The sequence below is a fragment of the Lissotriton vulgaris genome, chromosome 1_1 (assembly GCF_964263255.1).
Source record: "Lissotriton vulgaris chromosome 1_1, aLisVul1.2, whole genome shotgun sequence".
Classification (NCBI taxonomy): domain Eukaryota; kingdom Metazoa; phylum Chordata; class Amphibia; order Caudata; family Salamandridae; genus Lissotriton; species Lissotriton vulgaris.
The window spans coordinates 393,124,860-393,143,270 of record NC_141685.1 but is presented as its reverse complement, the minus strand read 5'-3'; the positions used below and the strand labels follow the sequence as shown (position 1 = coordinate 393,143,270).

General features: G+C 41.2%; 1 protein-coding gene across 1 annotated transcript in view; it reads left to right on the top strand.

Moving 5' to 3' along the window:
* LRP8 (LDL receptor related protein 8) overlaps window positions 1–18,411 on the top strand; it is a 1,071,653-nt gene that overhangs the window by 575,568 nt on the left and 477,674 nt on the right. The window lies entirely within an intron of this gene.

The window sequence follows — 18,411 nt, the reverse complement described above, 5'->3', positions numbered from 1 at the left end:
TTCTTTTCTCGCAAGTGTCAAGCAGCTAAAATTCTTAAACAGCCCAAACGTTACTATTCCTTCTTTAACATCCACTCATATGTCAATTCCCCACTTAAGCACATCATTCGTGGATTCAGCTTCATTAGACATGATTTGAAAACCTGGACCCTCCCTCCTCTCTGGATAGGGTACAGTACTATTTCCATGTAGCATTCCTCAGGGCTCCAATATATAGCTGTATGTTTGTATTTTTCTACTCGTGTCTTACTATTCCTGTACTTTCATTCTGGTTGGGGACAAGTGTTAAGAACCCTTGAGACTTGTTGGACTGGCCATGGAGATTGGTAAATGGCCCGGTGTTGGCTGAGGAGACAAAAGAGGGTGAAGTTACAGGGTAACACAGATCAGCACTTCCGGCACAATGTGCAACGAGCCAGACCACTCTAGAAGAGATGGAACAATCCTGAAGGAGCAAGAAGGATCCAAGCACTTCCAGGGCAGTAAGAGTTGAGAGAATTTAAGCACAAGTCACAGAACTTCATTTTGTCTGACACCAGTGGTTGAATGTTTCTGTACTCCATTTGCATAGTCTGAACAGTTTGCATTCCCTGCACTTTTATTTTAGTTTTGCTTCCCTTTCCTTCACTCAAATTGTTAAGGCAGCTCGGGTTAACCCTTTCCTACACAGATATGAAGCTTTGCTTGCTAAAATTAAAAAAAATGCTACTCTGAATTCAAACACTCCAAGTATCCTGGTACCTCTACTATTAAAGGGGAGCCTGTGTATTATCTTCCTGACTGCAGCGTGGGCATCTGAGGGGTAGTCATGTCCTCTCCACTTCTATCCCCTAGTAACATATATATTTCGATTAATGGTTATTTGCTTTATTTGATTAAGAGAGTTACCAGTCAGTCAGTTGCTGACTGAGGGTCCTTTCTACATTTCTTCATCCAGCTGTGCTCCTGATTTCAGCAGGTCAAGTTGCTTACAGAGTGTTCTTTTTCTCTCTAACTCCCGCCCCTTTCTTTCCTCTGTACATTTCAGATTCTGGAATTCATTACAGATCTAATTTGACTGAAGGGGAGCAATGGAGTTAGCATTGGAGTCTATGGCCTGATTCCAACGCAAATTCTGGCAACACGGCCGAGAACAAAATGTGTGGTAAAAATTGCCCTCAAAATGCCGTAATACAAAAAGAAACAAATGCAGGTTGATTAGTAATTAGGAAGAACTTCAAAATTCTTTAGCAAAATATGTTTTTTATCGTAATTAAATGTGAGTCAGTGTAGGGAGACAAACAGGGCCAATAGAAAACACACTGATGAGCAAGTCTCTGGAACTGAAGGTGGGTCCACCACTGACCATCTGGGTGCATAAAGGAAAATACATAAGATGATGTTGGGTACAAGATAAGACTGCTGCAAGTGAGCTTTGATATTTTATATCAGAAATTGTCATTGCCCATAAATCTAGACATACAGACTAAACCACAAAAAAATAACATGCAAGTTGGTTGCATTTGTATTTTTATCTTTCACTTTGTGGTAGACGTTTAAATAACTTTCTCCGAAGATTGGTGACACAGGTGACCATTTACGATTATATCCTTTTAGCAGGAAGTTACTGAAGCGTACCTGTGAGGTGGCTCATACCTTGCGTTAGACCTCAGAGTGCTAGCATTTTTTGCTTTTTTTTTCACTCACTCCATTCAAAGTGAAAAACTAACACTGCTGCACAGAATAAAATTAATCTTTCATGTATTTATTTTTCCAAAGCACATATTCTATCCACAAAGACAATGCAGCTTATTTTCTCCCTACTCTTTCACTTCTAAGTTGGTCATACATCACAAAGAACACCGTAAAAAACCTATTCATTCATATTATTTACATTGCTTCAGAAAAGGGTAGATCTGATTGATGATGTTCAAATGTATAAGAGGCTACAATGTCTATAAAAGATCTAGAAGATGTGATGACTTTAAGATCTTAAAGTTATATTACCAAGTTCAATATGATGAAAGTAGGTAAGCAATTGGGTATTGATACTGGAAGTTTAGTAGAACAATTAAAGTCTTTCCAAAGGGGCACTACAAAATCTTGTAGTGCCCCTTTGGAAGATGAATATATTGTGATCATATAAGGTGACAAAAATGGAAATATAGTAATGTTAAACAGAGATTACTATATGAAAGACATGGAACACCAGTTAAAGCATGGTTCTACTTACAAACAACTGAAAACAGACCCTACCAATGAATGTCTGATTGAATTATAACCAATATTCACATTTGGGTCCCTCAAAGGTCTCCAAACTAAAGAAGAATGGGATTACTTCATAATAAAAGGTAGCGTTCCATCCCAATGGAACTGGATTAGATTCGCTTGCAGGCCCATTCCATCTTCAAAGCCAGCTGCACCATTTACAACGCTATTGTACTAGCAGTGATTTCTTCCCTTATCTATAATGACGACAACTCCTTGGAGTAACTTGTTTAGAAACAATGTTGTATATCCATGAGCACTGTTTCATTCTCTCTTTATTCCCGATACTGGAGCTGCGGATCTTCCAGGCTCTTTACATGAAGCATACCTTCATGACTTGACTGATGGGGTAATGCTTCAACTAGGCACGTAGGCCCAGTTTTGTTCAGATGAAAGCTGTGGGTGTTTATTCTGTCTCGCTGCTAATTTGTAAAATCTGTGATGTTTTTGGTTGTAATAAATTCAGCGGTCTTTAGGTCTGGGTTGACAGCGCAGCTGTCAAAAAGGCCTTTTGCTACAATTGGCCGAGTGGGCCTCAGGTCTGCTTTTGTCAACCATTAACCAGCCTCTTCAGATATTGACTTGGACCTTGTATATCTTGTCTTATCCCAGAGAAGTATTTCTCTCATCTCCATTTTTTTGTTTGTGAGTTCTTTAAACTTTTGAAGATTGGTTATCAATTAGTTAAGAGCAAAATAACTGTAGAGCAGTGGAAGGCTTTTTAGCCTCTGTTGCACTTTTATGCATGTTTTTAATGCTGACTTGCAGTTATTATATTACAGCTGCTTTAATTTATTTCCAATTTATTTCTAACAGTGTCGTTTGTTTTGCTTGCTCTTTTAAGACATTGGGGTAGTTTGGCAACACTGTATTGGTGTGGTGGTGAATTGCATGTTCTCTTGTGAAAGCTTCTTTTGGGCATACTTAGACCTAGATTGCTTTCAGTAAGGGGTTGCAGGTAATAGTGATTTATTCATTTTATCATTTCCATGAATGGCTTATTGGCGCTGGAAAAATAATACCCAGTGAATACTTAGCAGACGCTCAAAAGAACTGATGTTTTGATAAGTCCAGTGAACTGACTGATAAAACACTGTAACCTACCTATGAATTTAATACTTCATACGTGATTGTCATGGATGGACGTATTGATCAGCTACCCACATTTAACTCATGTTTTTCATCAGCCTTTATATTAATGTCTTTCATCACCAAAGCTGCAGTCTTTTCTTTGTGAGCACAAAAGCAATATTTCAAGTCTAGCTACCTTGGTGTCTCATGAAGTGTGACGTGTTCCCTCTCCCCTTTGGTATCCTCATTTTCCTCTGTTATTCTTCATGCCTGTCTGTATTTCAGAAACCTTGCTGCATGGTCATTTACATAGGCCAGATTGCAAAACAATGTACTGGTTTGCAAGTTATAACCAGTATGTTGTGATCAGTGCCTTGTGCATCTGGCCCTTAACCTCTTCAGCCAACCAGGGCCAGAGTGGGAACCGGAAGCAGCTCTGACAATTACCAAGGAGCAGCCCTGGGACACTACTGCCTGGCCCTGGAGGCTGGAAATGCTTTCATGCTGATTTTGTTACTGGGGGCGATATTGCAGCACCACTGCAAAACCGCCCCCCACCGCTGCAAAACCAGAACTCACTGATGCAAAACCGCCCCTCACCGCTGCAAAACTAGACCTCACTGATGCAAAACCAGCCCCCACCCTACCAGCCTCCCGGGAAGATTATGATGCTACCATAACTTCTGCCCACAAGTTAGCCTAATCTGTGATCTTATTCCTACACTGACTCAAGAAAACCAAACATCTTGCAGCTCCTATTCGGTCAAACACAGCCTGCCATGCACTAATATTATCCACAGTAATCTTAAGTAATGGCCCTTTGGCTGTCATTGCCCAGTCTGTTCATGCCCCGGTGAAGGCTGCATTTCACACCGCAGCCAGCCTCGTCCCTGCCAAAAGTAAATTGGATCAAGTCCCCAAAGTCCTACGTGATTTACACTGCTCAGAGTTCAATTAAAAAAGTATTGCCTTACCTGCAAGGTATATGGGGAAATCCATTTTACTTGTCAAAACTGCTGAGACTCTGTGGTGGGCATTGACACTTACTACAGTCTCCGAAGTTCAACTCTCCTCCAGAACTGATGCAATCATTTACAGGATCTGCAAATAACCTCCAAGCGTCACTTCCCTCTATGCGAACATGCCCATCAAACTGCTTTCTTTCAGGATACCGCTCAATATGCATACCGCAGATACCCCATAGCCAGACACACACACAATGAATAAATGCATGCACAGGAAAAGTTTACAACTGAGACCACATGGGTTTTGTTTGGAGAAAGTTATATTGCTGGTTTATTTGATAAGGTAATGGGTTAACTTAATGGCAATTCAAGAGCAGCCAGTCGACTGCCCGTCTGATTATCCAATGAGTACTAGGAATATACAACATCTGGTGCTGAGCCTTTGGGTGTTTACCCCACATCTGGACCCCATATTCCAGGAAAAGAACTCCCGGAGATGGGGAGTGTTACCAGGCAAGCCCCTAGTTGCTAATGCCTAAAAAATACTTATGGTAATAACAGGGCACCATCGCTTCCATCCAGGGGTCAGGATGTAAAACCTCCTGGGGTATTGGCATGAAGCCCCTATGAGCTCTTTCTTTTGGTTGTTTAGTGCACTAAAGTCCTTTGGATCGTAAATCGTCCAAGCCTCAGGGGTGGCAACCGGTGGCACTGAGACCCCCACCATTGTCGTTATCCTTATATGGCCAGCATTTCTTTCTTGCTGCATTTGCTCAGCACCTCATTGCACAATCAGCAGCCAGTATCCCTGATTTATATGGTTTTCGAAGGCCAGCTAATCCCTTGTTTGGAGCTGCATCCAGCTAAACGTGCTCCACCAATGTCCCCATAACCAGTGGGTGCTCATATCACCACAGAGGTTCTCTGGTGGACCGGGAGGACGCGTGAATATGACTCACCTTTAATGCCACCTGATGTTACCAGCCCCAGCTGGTTTAATTCTCATCCTCTGAATGGCCCCAGGGAGCTCAAAATTGGAATCGTCCAAAGAGGACGATCCCTGGAGCTTTGCTGCATTTAAAGGGGAAACCCCACCCTGGAATTGAATTCACAGAAGGTGTTTTGGCCATTCCCTCCAGATGTAACCACTCCCTCCCATACCCCCACCCCTCCCCCCCCCCCCACAGGAGGCCCAACCCTCCCATGAAAAGTATAAAGTAGATGGAGCGGTGGACAGCCTGGCAGGGGGATGCTGCACTAAGCGGCTTCTTCTCCAGATTGTGGCCCTGCATGCAACACAGTCAGCCGCATTTCGACAGCTGAACTAAATTGTATCGCACCAGCCTCAAAAGTATCCCCTTTTTGTCATTTTTCTCAGTTAATTAATAAGCAGAAACCTTTCCCAGCCCCGACAAACAAAGAATGTTTCAGTTACACCTTACCTGTCTCTGAAAAGCATGCTAATGCCTTTTTTAGGAGCAGAAAGGCTGTAGAAAATTGTGAAATTCCATACCAGTGGCAGCAAAGTACACCTGCACTACTCCCAATATTCTCTCATGGGAGAGTGATAATTTATGACTGGTTTTATTATGTGTGTTTCGAATAAAATAATTTTAAACAAGGCTTGGGAATGCTTATCCTTAAAATGCCAATTCATTTTGTTGCAGCAAGTACCTCCGAAGTGGATAAAACTAAAGGATTAGGTCTATGGCGTTTCAATGCTCGTACACTCATGTGTTAAGGTATTACACTTGCATTGGAGCCGTCAAAATAGAAATGGACGTGAAGTGTAATGGGTAACCCAATCAACCCTTGACAGCTTGGATAGCATAGAATGAACATGCAAGTATGCCAGCAAGGGATTTGTGTATGAAGATAATTTCAATTATTTCTATTTTTGCTTAAAGCAAGCTGTTATAATATGCTTGCAGAGAGCAATTGTCTGCCCATAAACAACTCATACAAGTTTGTTTACTGAAAATGTGTAAACATAAGTTTAAATCAAATATGGAAAAAGATTACCAAAGCAAAACAAAAAACATATCAAACATGGGTGTATAGTACAAAAAGATTTTACCGTAATTAAAAAGTATATTCAGGGGTACTAGAACATTGAACACGCAATGTAACAGGTAGTTATATACATCAGTTGTGATTTTTAAACTTCTCAGCAACAATTGTGTACACTCTTTTCTAAATAAAAGATGAGGCAGACCCACAGAAAGATCAAATGGATATATCAACATTATACAGAAAGGAAGTGTGCTTGTCGATGTTTCAGTCGATGGGCTTTCGTCTATTCGACCATCTTCAGGACTGTAGAAATTCACAATGGTTGACCCTTAGGAATCTATCCAAATGGAGATTATCCTTTTAAACTGGAAACTCAGGTATTTGTTGAATCACAAAAAACGGTTTGGAGAATTGAAAAATCTGAATAATATTTTGCTAGTTTGGCAGCGAAATCTGTGAACGCCCTCATAGTCAGCGTTGTTTAGATATTTTTGATCAAAAAATGCTGATAACAATTAATGTTTGATAGAGAAAAATCTGAATAATATCGTGGCAGGGAGCTTCAAAGTCAACAATCATTCGTTGAAGCGACGACAATCACACTTCTTAGAAATGGCACTTGTTCCTTCCTTACCATTTAATGCACCACCTTCATTCTCAAAATGAGCAACATCTAACTATTTACACCTGATACTAGTTACAATAAAGATAATTGATAAACCCTAAAACATTACGAGTACTTAAAACCAGTTAAAATTATAATCTCCTCATGTTGTCTTCCATTTGATCTTTTTAGGTTTTTTTTGTAAAGATTTTATTTTTAATGCAAATTGTAATTTAAATTTAGGAATAAAGGCAATTTGTCTTCACACGGCTTAAATATCTCTGAACCAGCTTGGGACATTTTGAGGCATTAGTAAGTTTTTAATTATATAAATGGTTCAATCTGGTGATAACATTGCTTTCTCAAATGAATAGTCTCACATCTTCAGCCAGATTCTAGATATATACCCGCTGGACTGGTCAAATGGAAAGAAATCTAAAATGCGCTTTTGCTATCTGGAGAGAACCACCATATGCAGGAAGTATCCTTTGGTCCTCCTCAAATTATAAAATGTATTTTTATTAGTACCCCTCATTATATATTTTATAAAAAAGAGTTGTTCAAGTAGACTTTCCAACTTAGTCATAGCAAACAATTTTAGTATAAAACCCAAATACTTAGCTTGTGTGAAAGGAAGCACAATTTCTCCATCTTCAGTTACCTTCTTTACAGTAAAGACAAGTGTTGGCTCTCTGTCTCCTCTATAACAAATCAATATCTCCTACTCTAGGTTTTTCAGATGCTGAACTGGAAAGTTTGAAGTCTTTCCCCTCTGACAATTGGTTTTCTCCTGACCTACTATCCTTCAGATGACTTAGACATATTGTTTTTTTCTGCTATCTTCCTTCTCCTCTTCAGTAAATGTCTTTTTGTGGGCCTGGTCAGAACATGTGTCCTTCCAGCTGTTAACTGTACTTATGAATTTAAATGTGATTTTATACTGATTTGCAACTTTTCTATTTTCTATTATTTACTTTCTTATCATAATCCTAGAGCCATTTCATGCCATACAATTATTCCTCTTTTAAATCACCGTGGTTGTTTGGGCTCAGCCAGCGTTATATAAAATGAGCAAAACCCAAATACACTATAAGATAATTTCTTTATACAAAACAAAGATTTCACAAATCTGCCTTAGTTTTTTTCTTAACAAAACACTTCAAAGATCTAGTTACCAGTAATTTGTGCTAGCTATTATTTCAACATAAACAGTGTATGAAATGGTCTGGGTTTTAGAAAAAAATGCTTTAGGTATCATGAAAAATCAAAGTTCCACTGTAATTAGAAACAGTAAAATTACATAAGATTGAAAGTTATCAGGGTGTTTTAATTGTCATCCATTTATCTCCTAATTAGTTTCTCTCTTTATCCTTTCTGTTATCTTAATTTTCTTTACTATTGGTAAAGATCATAATTGTTATTTAGCTTTCAAACAATGATTATATTGGTTGTTATGAAATGTTTTTTATGTTTATTATGGAAATTAGTACAGTGTATTCATTTTGTGTGTGAACAAGTACCTAATTGCCTGTTTCTTCCTCATCTGTGTGAGCACAGTGGTGATTTATTTGATTAGATAATGAAAATTGCAATTGATTTAGCAAAAAGACAATCCTGCTGGAAGGTTTATATAGCACCTCTGTTACAGATCTTAGCAATATACAGCTTCAATGATACACTGCTTTTGATGAATTCTTCCTATATAACTATATAACTGAAACTTGCTCCCCACCACTCCCGAATTTGTGCGCTTGCGAGAGCCTGGTCCAACCCTAGGTATTACCAGGGGCTGTATTATAGAAGTGCCCGAGGGGAGCAACAGGCATTTGTGCCCGCTTTGCACGCCCCTGGGGTGCTTTGGTATTACAGAGGGGGCCGCTTCCCCTTCTGTAAAACTAAAAGCAGTGGCATACATACAGCGCCAGTGCACCCTCAAGAGGACGTTCCCTCATTTGCATCGGGGCATAGCCCCATGCAAATAAGGGAATCCTTTTGCCCCGGTGCCTGCGCCATATTACAGACACGGGCGCAGAGGCAAAGAAGCTCTTATGAGGTGCACTGGCACAAGGTGGTGGCCTGCAGGGCCGGACTGGGAACCAGAACCAGTCCTGGCAAAGTGCTTGGCCTACCCACCCTGGAGGGAGTGGGAGGTGCAGCCGAGCTGTTTGCGAGGGCCGGTTTGGGATGATTTTGTTACAGGAGGCCGAAATTGCCGACCCCTGGTAATAAAAACAGCCCCCCAGGGGCCCCAAACCAGCCCCCACCCTGACGGCCCAACGGGGAAACGCCAGGTGCCCGCTACGGCCAGTCTGACCCTGGTGCCCTGTCAGTGCACCCTTTGATTGCAGCCCTCTGGCGGTAGGAAAGGGGGTCCCATGGACCCCCCAGACATCCCCTTGCAGGCAGGTGCTGTTACTCACTGCTCCGCCTGCTAGGGGATCTCTAATCCCTTTCAAAAGTGCAGGTAGGCTGCAGAAGCTATCGCTATATTTGCATTATAACCTCAGGAAATGAATGGTCATAGTTTAGAGCACAACTGCTTAATCTATACAAATGAAAGCTTAAATCCTTTACATTTTTTTTGTCCTTTTACTTTGTGTTCTTTATGGGCAGGACAATTGTCACTTGTTTTGCAGTCTCTAATGTTTGATGCTTTGAAGTTTCTGATGTGTCTTAATGCTTAAGGTTTTTATGTTCCTCTTGTATGTTCTTTTTTGTTGGTACGCTGCTCTTTCCCTTTTAGTCCTGAAATTAGGGCTTTGCAAGAAGATAACGTTGAGTATTAATTAGAACTCAAGACATTCTAGCAACAGCTCTACATTTCGGAATAGCGATCTTCCAAAGAACCAAATGTAGTTGTTAGAATGACGTCACTTTTAGTTTTAAGGGCAAAGGAGGAGAAATCTAGGTATCCGTGATCTTCAGATGTTAATGTGCTTCCTGATGGTTTCACGACTCAGGCACACCAAAAATCAATGGTACCTACATGTCACAGGGGCAGCATACCAAAGAGGAAGAAAAGGGGGTTCAAGTGTGTTCTACATGGAAGAGAGACATTCTAATTCTAAATGTGTTCAGTATTGGTCTGTTCCTTTACCTACTGTAAGGCTGTGGCAATAAAGGAACAAACGCATAATGCTAGCCTCTAGTCTTTGCATAAAATCAGAGAGACTTTCCCAGAATCCATACTCTATTAGAATCAGGATTATTTCATGCGGTGCCTACTGATATTTGATAATTTCCACATGGTCTTCCACATGGCTGTTGATGTAAAGTGGTCCTTTCCATAAATGTCCTGAAGGCCTTTATTTGGAAGGGATCTTGCCTCTTCAATCTTGCAATTTAAAAGCTTTCAGGTGTATTGTTATTAGGTGGTGGTATTCACACTCCATGACTTAAATGTCTACGGTATCCCTGAACGTCTGTCGACATTCTGCACTGAAGAGAGGCACCTGGATAGGTGATACACTTCCTCCAATTATCTTTGTGCTAATTATGGAACAATCCGTGTACTGATCTTAGCGAAATATTAGTACTAATCTTAGGGGAAAATGACGAAGTTTGTGTGTAGCCTATGAATGTTAGTTGCTTATCTAAAATGATAATAGAACACCATGGCATGACAGATTACTTTAAGGGTTTTGCTGTCGTGCCACTGTAAAAACAATTGGCGTAAATCATGAAAATACAGCTAGAGATATACTACTCCACCTAAACATACTGGGCCCGATGTAGGTAATTCCGATTTACCTCCTCTTAAATACCGAATCATATCGAATCGATTTTTAAGAGTAGGTAAATTGGAAGTAGGCAGATGTAGGTAATTTTTATTTTTCCATTACCGATTCTGTAAGATTCGGTATTTACCGATTCGGTAAATACCGAATCGGTATTTCCCATTGATTCCTATGGGCCTTGAAGCCCATAGGAATCAATGGGAAATACTGATTTGTTATTTACCGAATCGGTAAATACCGAATCCTGGCAGAGAGAACGGGGTGTCACTTTGACACCCTGTAGCACCCCAATTGCAGGCTTATGTGCCATGTGGCACACATACATTCCCTAAGGGCATGTCTGTGTGTCACATGGCATAGGTGTACATGCACAGATGTGCATGTACACTGGAATTCGGTATTTTACCACCCAAAAGGATTGGGTGGTAAATACCGACTCCTAAAGGGCCTGTGGCACTCTTTGAAGTGCCAGCTACATCTCAAATTACCGATTCGGTAAATATACAGAGTCAGTATTTTTTTCCGAATTTGTACATTTACCGAATCGGTAAATGTGCAGATTCGGTGAAATTCGGGCCCCCTACTTCTCAAAAACCAATTACCGAAATCGGCTGTTATCGACCGGTAATTGGCGACCTACATCTGGCCCACTGTTACATTCATTTCCTATTCAGCAACATTGCCAGTAGTATGTGTAAAAGGCTGCATCAAGTGCATGTTTTCAAGCATGCCTTTGGGAATTTCGGGTGACTTTTCCCGTGGGGTTCTAATCTCACTCAGTTCCATAGTGCAGAAGTTTGCATGGTCAGAATAGTCTCCTTTGCAAAGGTCCTTTTTGCCTACAGGGAAAAAATGTTGCTCCATTGAGAAAGCCTTCCTCCTGCACCAATCCCAAAGTAGGGTAGATCCATTCCCCTTTCTATCCTGTAAGGGGCGATATGTAAATTTCCCACCACTACCAAAGGGATAAGGGGTCAGATCTAAGTTTGTCAATACCCACAAATGTACTTGTTTGTGCCTTTCACAAACTTTCATAGCAAACCATGCTTTGGAACCCCCATTTCTCATCTCATGAGTGAGATTTATTAATGCAGATTTCTCTGCATCATGGTAGCGAAACCCCAGTAGCGAATGCATAAGCGTAAAAATGGCAAATTCACTCATACGCCTGCATTCACCAATACGTTTACCTTTGTGAATAAGGTCCTTTGTAACCAATTCAGATATTCTCAAACTGACTCAAACAGTCCCTGAGAGGAAGAATCTTTCCAAGTCAGGGTCATGGAAACTAACCAAAAATAGCATTGTCATCTTAGAAATTCTAAATGCACACATTACAAATGCAAACATTGCTCTGAGGTGCAGGTGAGTGCATTCGTTTTTTGGAAGTAGGTCTCAAGGGGACTCAAAAGATGGTATGCCAGAAAATAAAGTGTGCATGTATGTATGGGCATTGGTCAAAAACACATTTTAAAAAGTAGAATTTGAAGCTGAATACAGTTGCCAAGTGTAACTGAGACAGTCTAGTAAGTCGATTTCATGACACATTTACAGGGAGATAAAGTGATTTGCCCAATATCACAGAGGCGAAATCAAGATTAAAACTCCTAGCACTGGGATGGAAGCGAGCAAAATAATAAGCATAGAAATATATATCATAAAACCTGCAAATTTAAGAGCCCCAACTCCGTCCTTACTAGATATTATCCACCAATTGAGATTTGTCTTCCTTTAAATAAAAACTTACATTTCATCTTTAAATTGAAGGGAATCGCTTTTAGGGATTTTTCTGAGTGAGACAGTATGAAAATTGGAATGACTTTTAGGGGGAAAATAAAATAATGTAATTAGTGCAGTGTCCTCCTAGGTCATGATTCAAATGATTCTCTGAGCAACACCATCTCAAATTAGAATGAGGCTAACTAGGACTTGTAATCTGTTTAATTTCAAGCCAGTTTTAGTAAATCAGAGACTCATTCACTGGTTGCCAGTCCAAGGCTGTGTGTTAATATTCCCAAATCCTGAGCGGGCTATGCCTTGCCTTTGACCGTGTTATCTGGGGCTGAGGGGAATGGGATGGTGAAGAAGTTTAATGCACTTTCTGAAATGTACACAATTCAAGCCTCGTGGTATGCTTCATAATCTGGCATGTAAAGCTCGCTTTATATACCGCGCACAGTGAAAAAGCACCCAGAAAGACCAACTCCAATCACACATCATCTACCTATTGTCAGGTCATAAGTGGAATCAAGGAACGCAAGGTAAGTATGGAGGGAGTTGTTTTATATGGTTGTTGATCGGTTTAGAGGTCTTTATACTTTGGCGGTTACATTGTGTCTCTCATCATGTATGGTTGTTTAAATCTGATTTGTTTCTCTCTGCAAAGAGATGGGTAGGCTTTAAAAACAAACATTGAAATTAATATAACTCCGTTTTGTTAAATGTATAACTTGTATGTAACACAGAGGAAGGTTTGTGACAGAAGCGATGGAGATGTGAAAGACAGAAAAATTAAATGGAAGAAAGCCATTATGTGCTTATTTTAGGATGAAAGGATACATTCTGAACAAGCACTTCATGATCAGAGTTGTTCCAAGACCCTCTGCCAGAGAACTTCCATGTGACACAGGTTTTAGCAAAAATTAATAATACAGCCATTTTTTAACCCCTCCGCTGCTTTGAACGTTCCGCCCCAGTTCGGAACGTTCTATTAAGCGGGCGGGGCCGGAACGTTCAGCGGACGTGCGCAGCACTACCAAGGTAGTGCACGCGACGTCCGCTGAACGTTCGCCGCACGAAAGGGGTTAAGAGCAAACAGCTACCTCTCGAAAGAGGTGTCCTGCAGGGCCGGACTGGTAACCACAACCGGCCCTGGCAAAGTGCTCGGCCGCACACCCCCCCCCCCCTTCCCACTCAGGGGAGGGGGGGCGGCCGAGCACTTTGTCGGGCCGATTTTGTTACAGGGCCGATTTTGCTGCAAAAACGGCCCTGTCACAAAAACGGCCCCCAGGGGCCCAAAACCGGCCCCCACCCATGCGGCGCACCGGGGGATTGCCCGGTGCCCGCTGTGGCCAGTCCTGGCCTGGTGTCCCAGCACTGTAGCAACAGCTGGCAGCAAATAATTAAATAAAATATAGCGAACTGGCAGCCCACCAGATTTAATCCTGGTTGAAAAGCCAAGTCTTTATTGCTTTTCTGAATAAAAGTTCTGGATCAATCTGGCGCAGGGCGGACGGCAGGGAGTTCCCTAGCTTGGTCCCTCCCACCATAAAATATCTACCGCCCCATGGCATTTTCCTTACTCGAGGGGTGACAAGCAGATTCTGATAACTGAACCTCAGTGTGCGAGTCTGTAAGCACACAGCCGTTGTTTCAGATATCTGGGACAAAGTCCATGAATAGACCGAAAAGCTAAAGTTAGTGCCTTGAATTTAATACTATTGGCTACCAGTAGCCAATGTAGTTTTTTAATTTGCAGAGAGATATGGTGATGCATAGGTATGTGTCTAATCAATCTCGCAGCCTCATTTTGGACCATTTGTAGTTTCTTTTTTTTTCTTTTTTTTATTTCTGTAAGTTTTTATTGTAGAAAAATATATATTTACATGGAGCATAGTACGCAGGCATGCCCAAATAGAAGCCATTTGCATAGTTCAGCCTAGAAGTCACCGTAGCATGAACTATGGTCCGACAGCCCTTTTCTGGTTACAAATGTAGAAATTTCCTCATATATCTCAAATTTCCAAAGCAGGAAGATGTTACTTGTTGGATTCGAGAAGCAAAGGATAAATCTGTCTCCCATTTTACGCCTACATTTTCAACAGTGCCCGCTGGGGTAGGTGGTAAACACATTTCCTGTGGCCACCACAAATCCAAATCTGGCGGCTTATTGATCCCAAAGAACATCACTTCTGTCTTTTCAGCATTTAATTTTAATTTGTTGTTATTCATCCAAAGTGCCACATCCTTGAGGCAGACCTTGAAACTCGAAAAAGAGTCTGCCGACTGATCTTCAAAAGGGAACACTGACTGGGTGTCATCGGCATAAGGATAGCAGAGAGGCAAAGTCATGGTCATTCATCTAAATAATAGTTCCAAGTACTCTCTATTACTTTAAGTAATACTACTACTAAAACTATTACTAATAATTTTTTCATAGGAGTCCGACTCCGGCACCGCTGAATTCCCGGGTTGTCTGGTTTATCAAGGCATCCTGTCTGGATTCCACACCCAACACTTCTGTCTTTTAATCTCACTCTACCAGGTTACTTCTCATATCTCCTTTCTCTCTTTGTCATTCTTTTCTCAAGTTTATCTCCTTCATTTTTTCTTTCTCAGCTGCTTTTCTCTCTCTCTCTCTCTCTCTCTCTCTCTCTCTCTTGCTCTCAATCAAAGTCTCATGACGAAAAATGAGCGTGGGTGGGAACTACCTTTAACCACTGGCAGAAATTAAGTAACCTGTTAAAAAGACATGACACCAAGTAAAAGTGGAGAAATATTTAACGCATCTTACACCACCAGCAGGTTCCATTCAGCTGGTGGCAGCTGTAGAATGTTTACTCACCAACTGTCAGTACATTCCAAGGGAAGAACGAGGGAGGGAGGACAAGTGGAGTAGGGTGGAACCAAGTAAATTACAGCACAACCATATTGCAAGCGTATTTTAAAATGAGTTTCAATTATCACTGGTTTGCAAAAAAGTTGAAGAAAAGGCTTTAAACGGTGAAATATAGTCAAATAGTGAACTTCATTAATCCCAGAACATCTCACACACACTCACTCTCACACCCTCTAACTAACAATTAAAGAGCATCAAACAGTGGCGGTTCCTCCTCAGGAACATTTAAGGCGTGCACTGCCACCTGAGATCTGCGACAGACACTGTAAAATATCTACAATAAATGGCGGATATTTACTGTAGACCAAGTCAGATCACATAGTGCAGGAAATGTAGCACTCCTCCTTGCACTGCTCAGTGAGTGACAGGGGCTGCTGTAAGAAAGTACGCATGTCAGGCTCGGCAAATATTTGAGCATGGCTAAAAAGACATGCGCACTTTGAAATTTCTGAACTGGTACTGTATTAGAGAGCCAGATGGACAGCTATGGCAGCCCTCATTCTCCGATGGAGCACGGAGGTGCCCTGTCCAGCCAATCCCGAGGCCGGTCTTCTACGCTGTTGAAAGAACCTCTTGCTCTATTTTAAAGCGCAGCTTCGAGATTGGCCGGGCAGGGAGGAAGCAAAAGCTGCGCCTAGGCACTCGGAAAGATCAGCACAGGTTTGTTTGACTCATGAACAAACAGAGCTTGCATCCAACATAAACACAGAGGTTGTAAAAACAGCACGATGGTCACGAGCCCCGGCATCTGCTGAACATCCTGTGATTCAGGGCAAATCACTTAATTTCAGGCCTAAAAACAAAAAATCGGACCATGTGTAATTTAACTTGTGCTCATGTAAGACACTAGAGACCAATGTCCTAGGACCGGGTTTGCACTATATATATATATATATATATATATATATATATATATATATATATATATATATATATATATATATATATATATATATATATATATATATATATATATATATATATATATATATATATATATATATATATATATATATATATATATATATATATATATATATATATATATATATATATATATATATATATATATATATATATATATATATACACAAAAAATAGCCATGCTTGCTTGCTCCTTGAAATTTGGAAGTCATTTATGTCCGCCACTGGCATCAAATTAGCAAGCTATGGGACTATTTGTTGCTGACTAATTGATCAGGAGGAAATAAACAATGAAGCCTGGAATTTGTTTCAGAGCCACCTTACACACAGCTCTTAAGTTTGCATTCTGGGATTGAAGTCCTGATTTTGAAATCAGACAAGCATGATTTACAAGTACAGGAATGAAAAAACACAATTGCATGCTATTCTTCTGCAAGGTCCAGGTTAACTTGAGAGCTCTGCTTAGATGTGCTACCCCCAATGACAAGGACTAGATATTCTAGCACCTTTGGCATCAGACTCGAGCCCCCAGGACTGCTGTAACGTGGCCTAATCTCCTTTCTGATATCTTCAGCCATTCCTGTCTTAGCAAGAAGCACCTGGCATTCCTGCATGTGTTGTTTCACTTTAAGTATGTCATTAATTATTGGCTCAAAATCCCAGCAAGCAAAGTTCTTTTGATGATAAAGGTTGAAAATGTCACGTGATATAAGGACACGTGGTTCTTCATTTCATTGTATTTAATTATAAATTCTCTCAGCAGTTTGATAATGATGTTGTTTTATGGGATTCTCAAACTAGGGTCCTCATTCATGAGGATTTGTTGTAGGGCAGAGCTGCAAATCTTCTTGCTGCGCTGCCCTACGCCAATGTAAAAGGGCAGGAATGCACCATATTTATGAAATACAGCGCATTCTTGTCCTTTCCCGCTGCACTAGCTCATCATTTTCTGCCTAGTGCCTATGTAGGCACCATAGTGCAAGGGGGCCTCACTTGCAGTCAGGATTGTTTTTCTGCAGGAAGGGGCACCTTTTCGCTCAAAAACAATCCATGGAGATGTTTTCCTCTATGCAGAAAGAGCACACATGGAAAGAGGAAAAACGAGGAGAAATACAAATATTTCTCCTCGTTATATCCGCTCTGGGGAGGTGTAACGATCTGGCGCTGCCTCAAGTTTACTAGATTAACCCCTTCGCTGCAGGGGTTATTTTCCGGCTGTGCTGGGGGGAAGGGGGGAGCGCCCGGCGCCCGCATGCTCATGACGAGCTGAGCTCGTCATGACCACACCCGTTCCGGTGGAACGCTCAGCCCAGCAGGGAAATTATCCCCATATGCGAGCGTTCCGTGGCTCATGACAAGCTCAGCTCGTCATGAGCATGGAAGGAGTTAAGTAAATCTGGGGAAGCTTCCAAACCCATGGGTGTTGCGTGTGGAAACCCGCCACAAACACCCGTGGAAAGCCTGCTTGACACCGAGTAAGGCAATCTATCAAGAGAGGGAAGTAGAAGCAGTCTGGGGTCCCACTCAGTTTTTAAATATGTTACAAAGAATCAAAAAGGATCAGGGCCCTGAGTCCACGAGGGCTCTTGATGACAAATATGTCGGACCCTCAACAGCCATTTTCTGCCTTTGGTATAAGACATACTAGTCCATTTGCGGAGTCATGGCTGATAGCATCATCATTGGGTCTTGTTGACCTCAACCAGGAGGTGATCTTGAGGAAATAGTTGGGATCTACTTTGATTTTTGATTATTTGCAGAGGAAGGCAAGGCAGTGCCTTGCACTGCTTTATATTACTCCAAATATATGAGGCCGTGCAAAGCCAAGCAGAGTGGCGTTGCGTCAACCCATAGATACGATTGAGAGGCTTGCACCACTGGAGCATCATAAAACGCGATGCTTCAACTGAGCAAGCCTCTCATAAATAAGTCTTTAGGTGCGCGTATTTTGAGATTCTACAATATCAAGATACAGACCCATTGAGGGATAGCGAGCAGAATTCTGCCGAACAGTTTTGATGTTTGTTTTGTCACCTGTAGCAAACATATTGTGGCAAAAAACAAAATGGCAGACTCACACTAATGTTATTATATTAGTTTGTTTCCACCCATCACATGTTTGATTTTTGTATCCAATTTCTGTTGAGTGGTAAATTTTTTAAATTTTCTTTGTTCAGTCCGTTATGAGGTGCTTTCATAAACGTAAGTTCACCTCATTCCATTGACTATTTC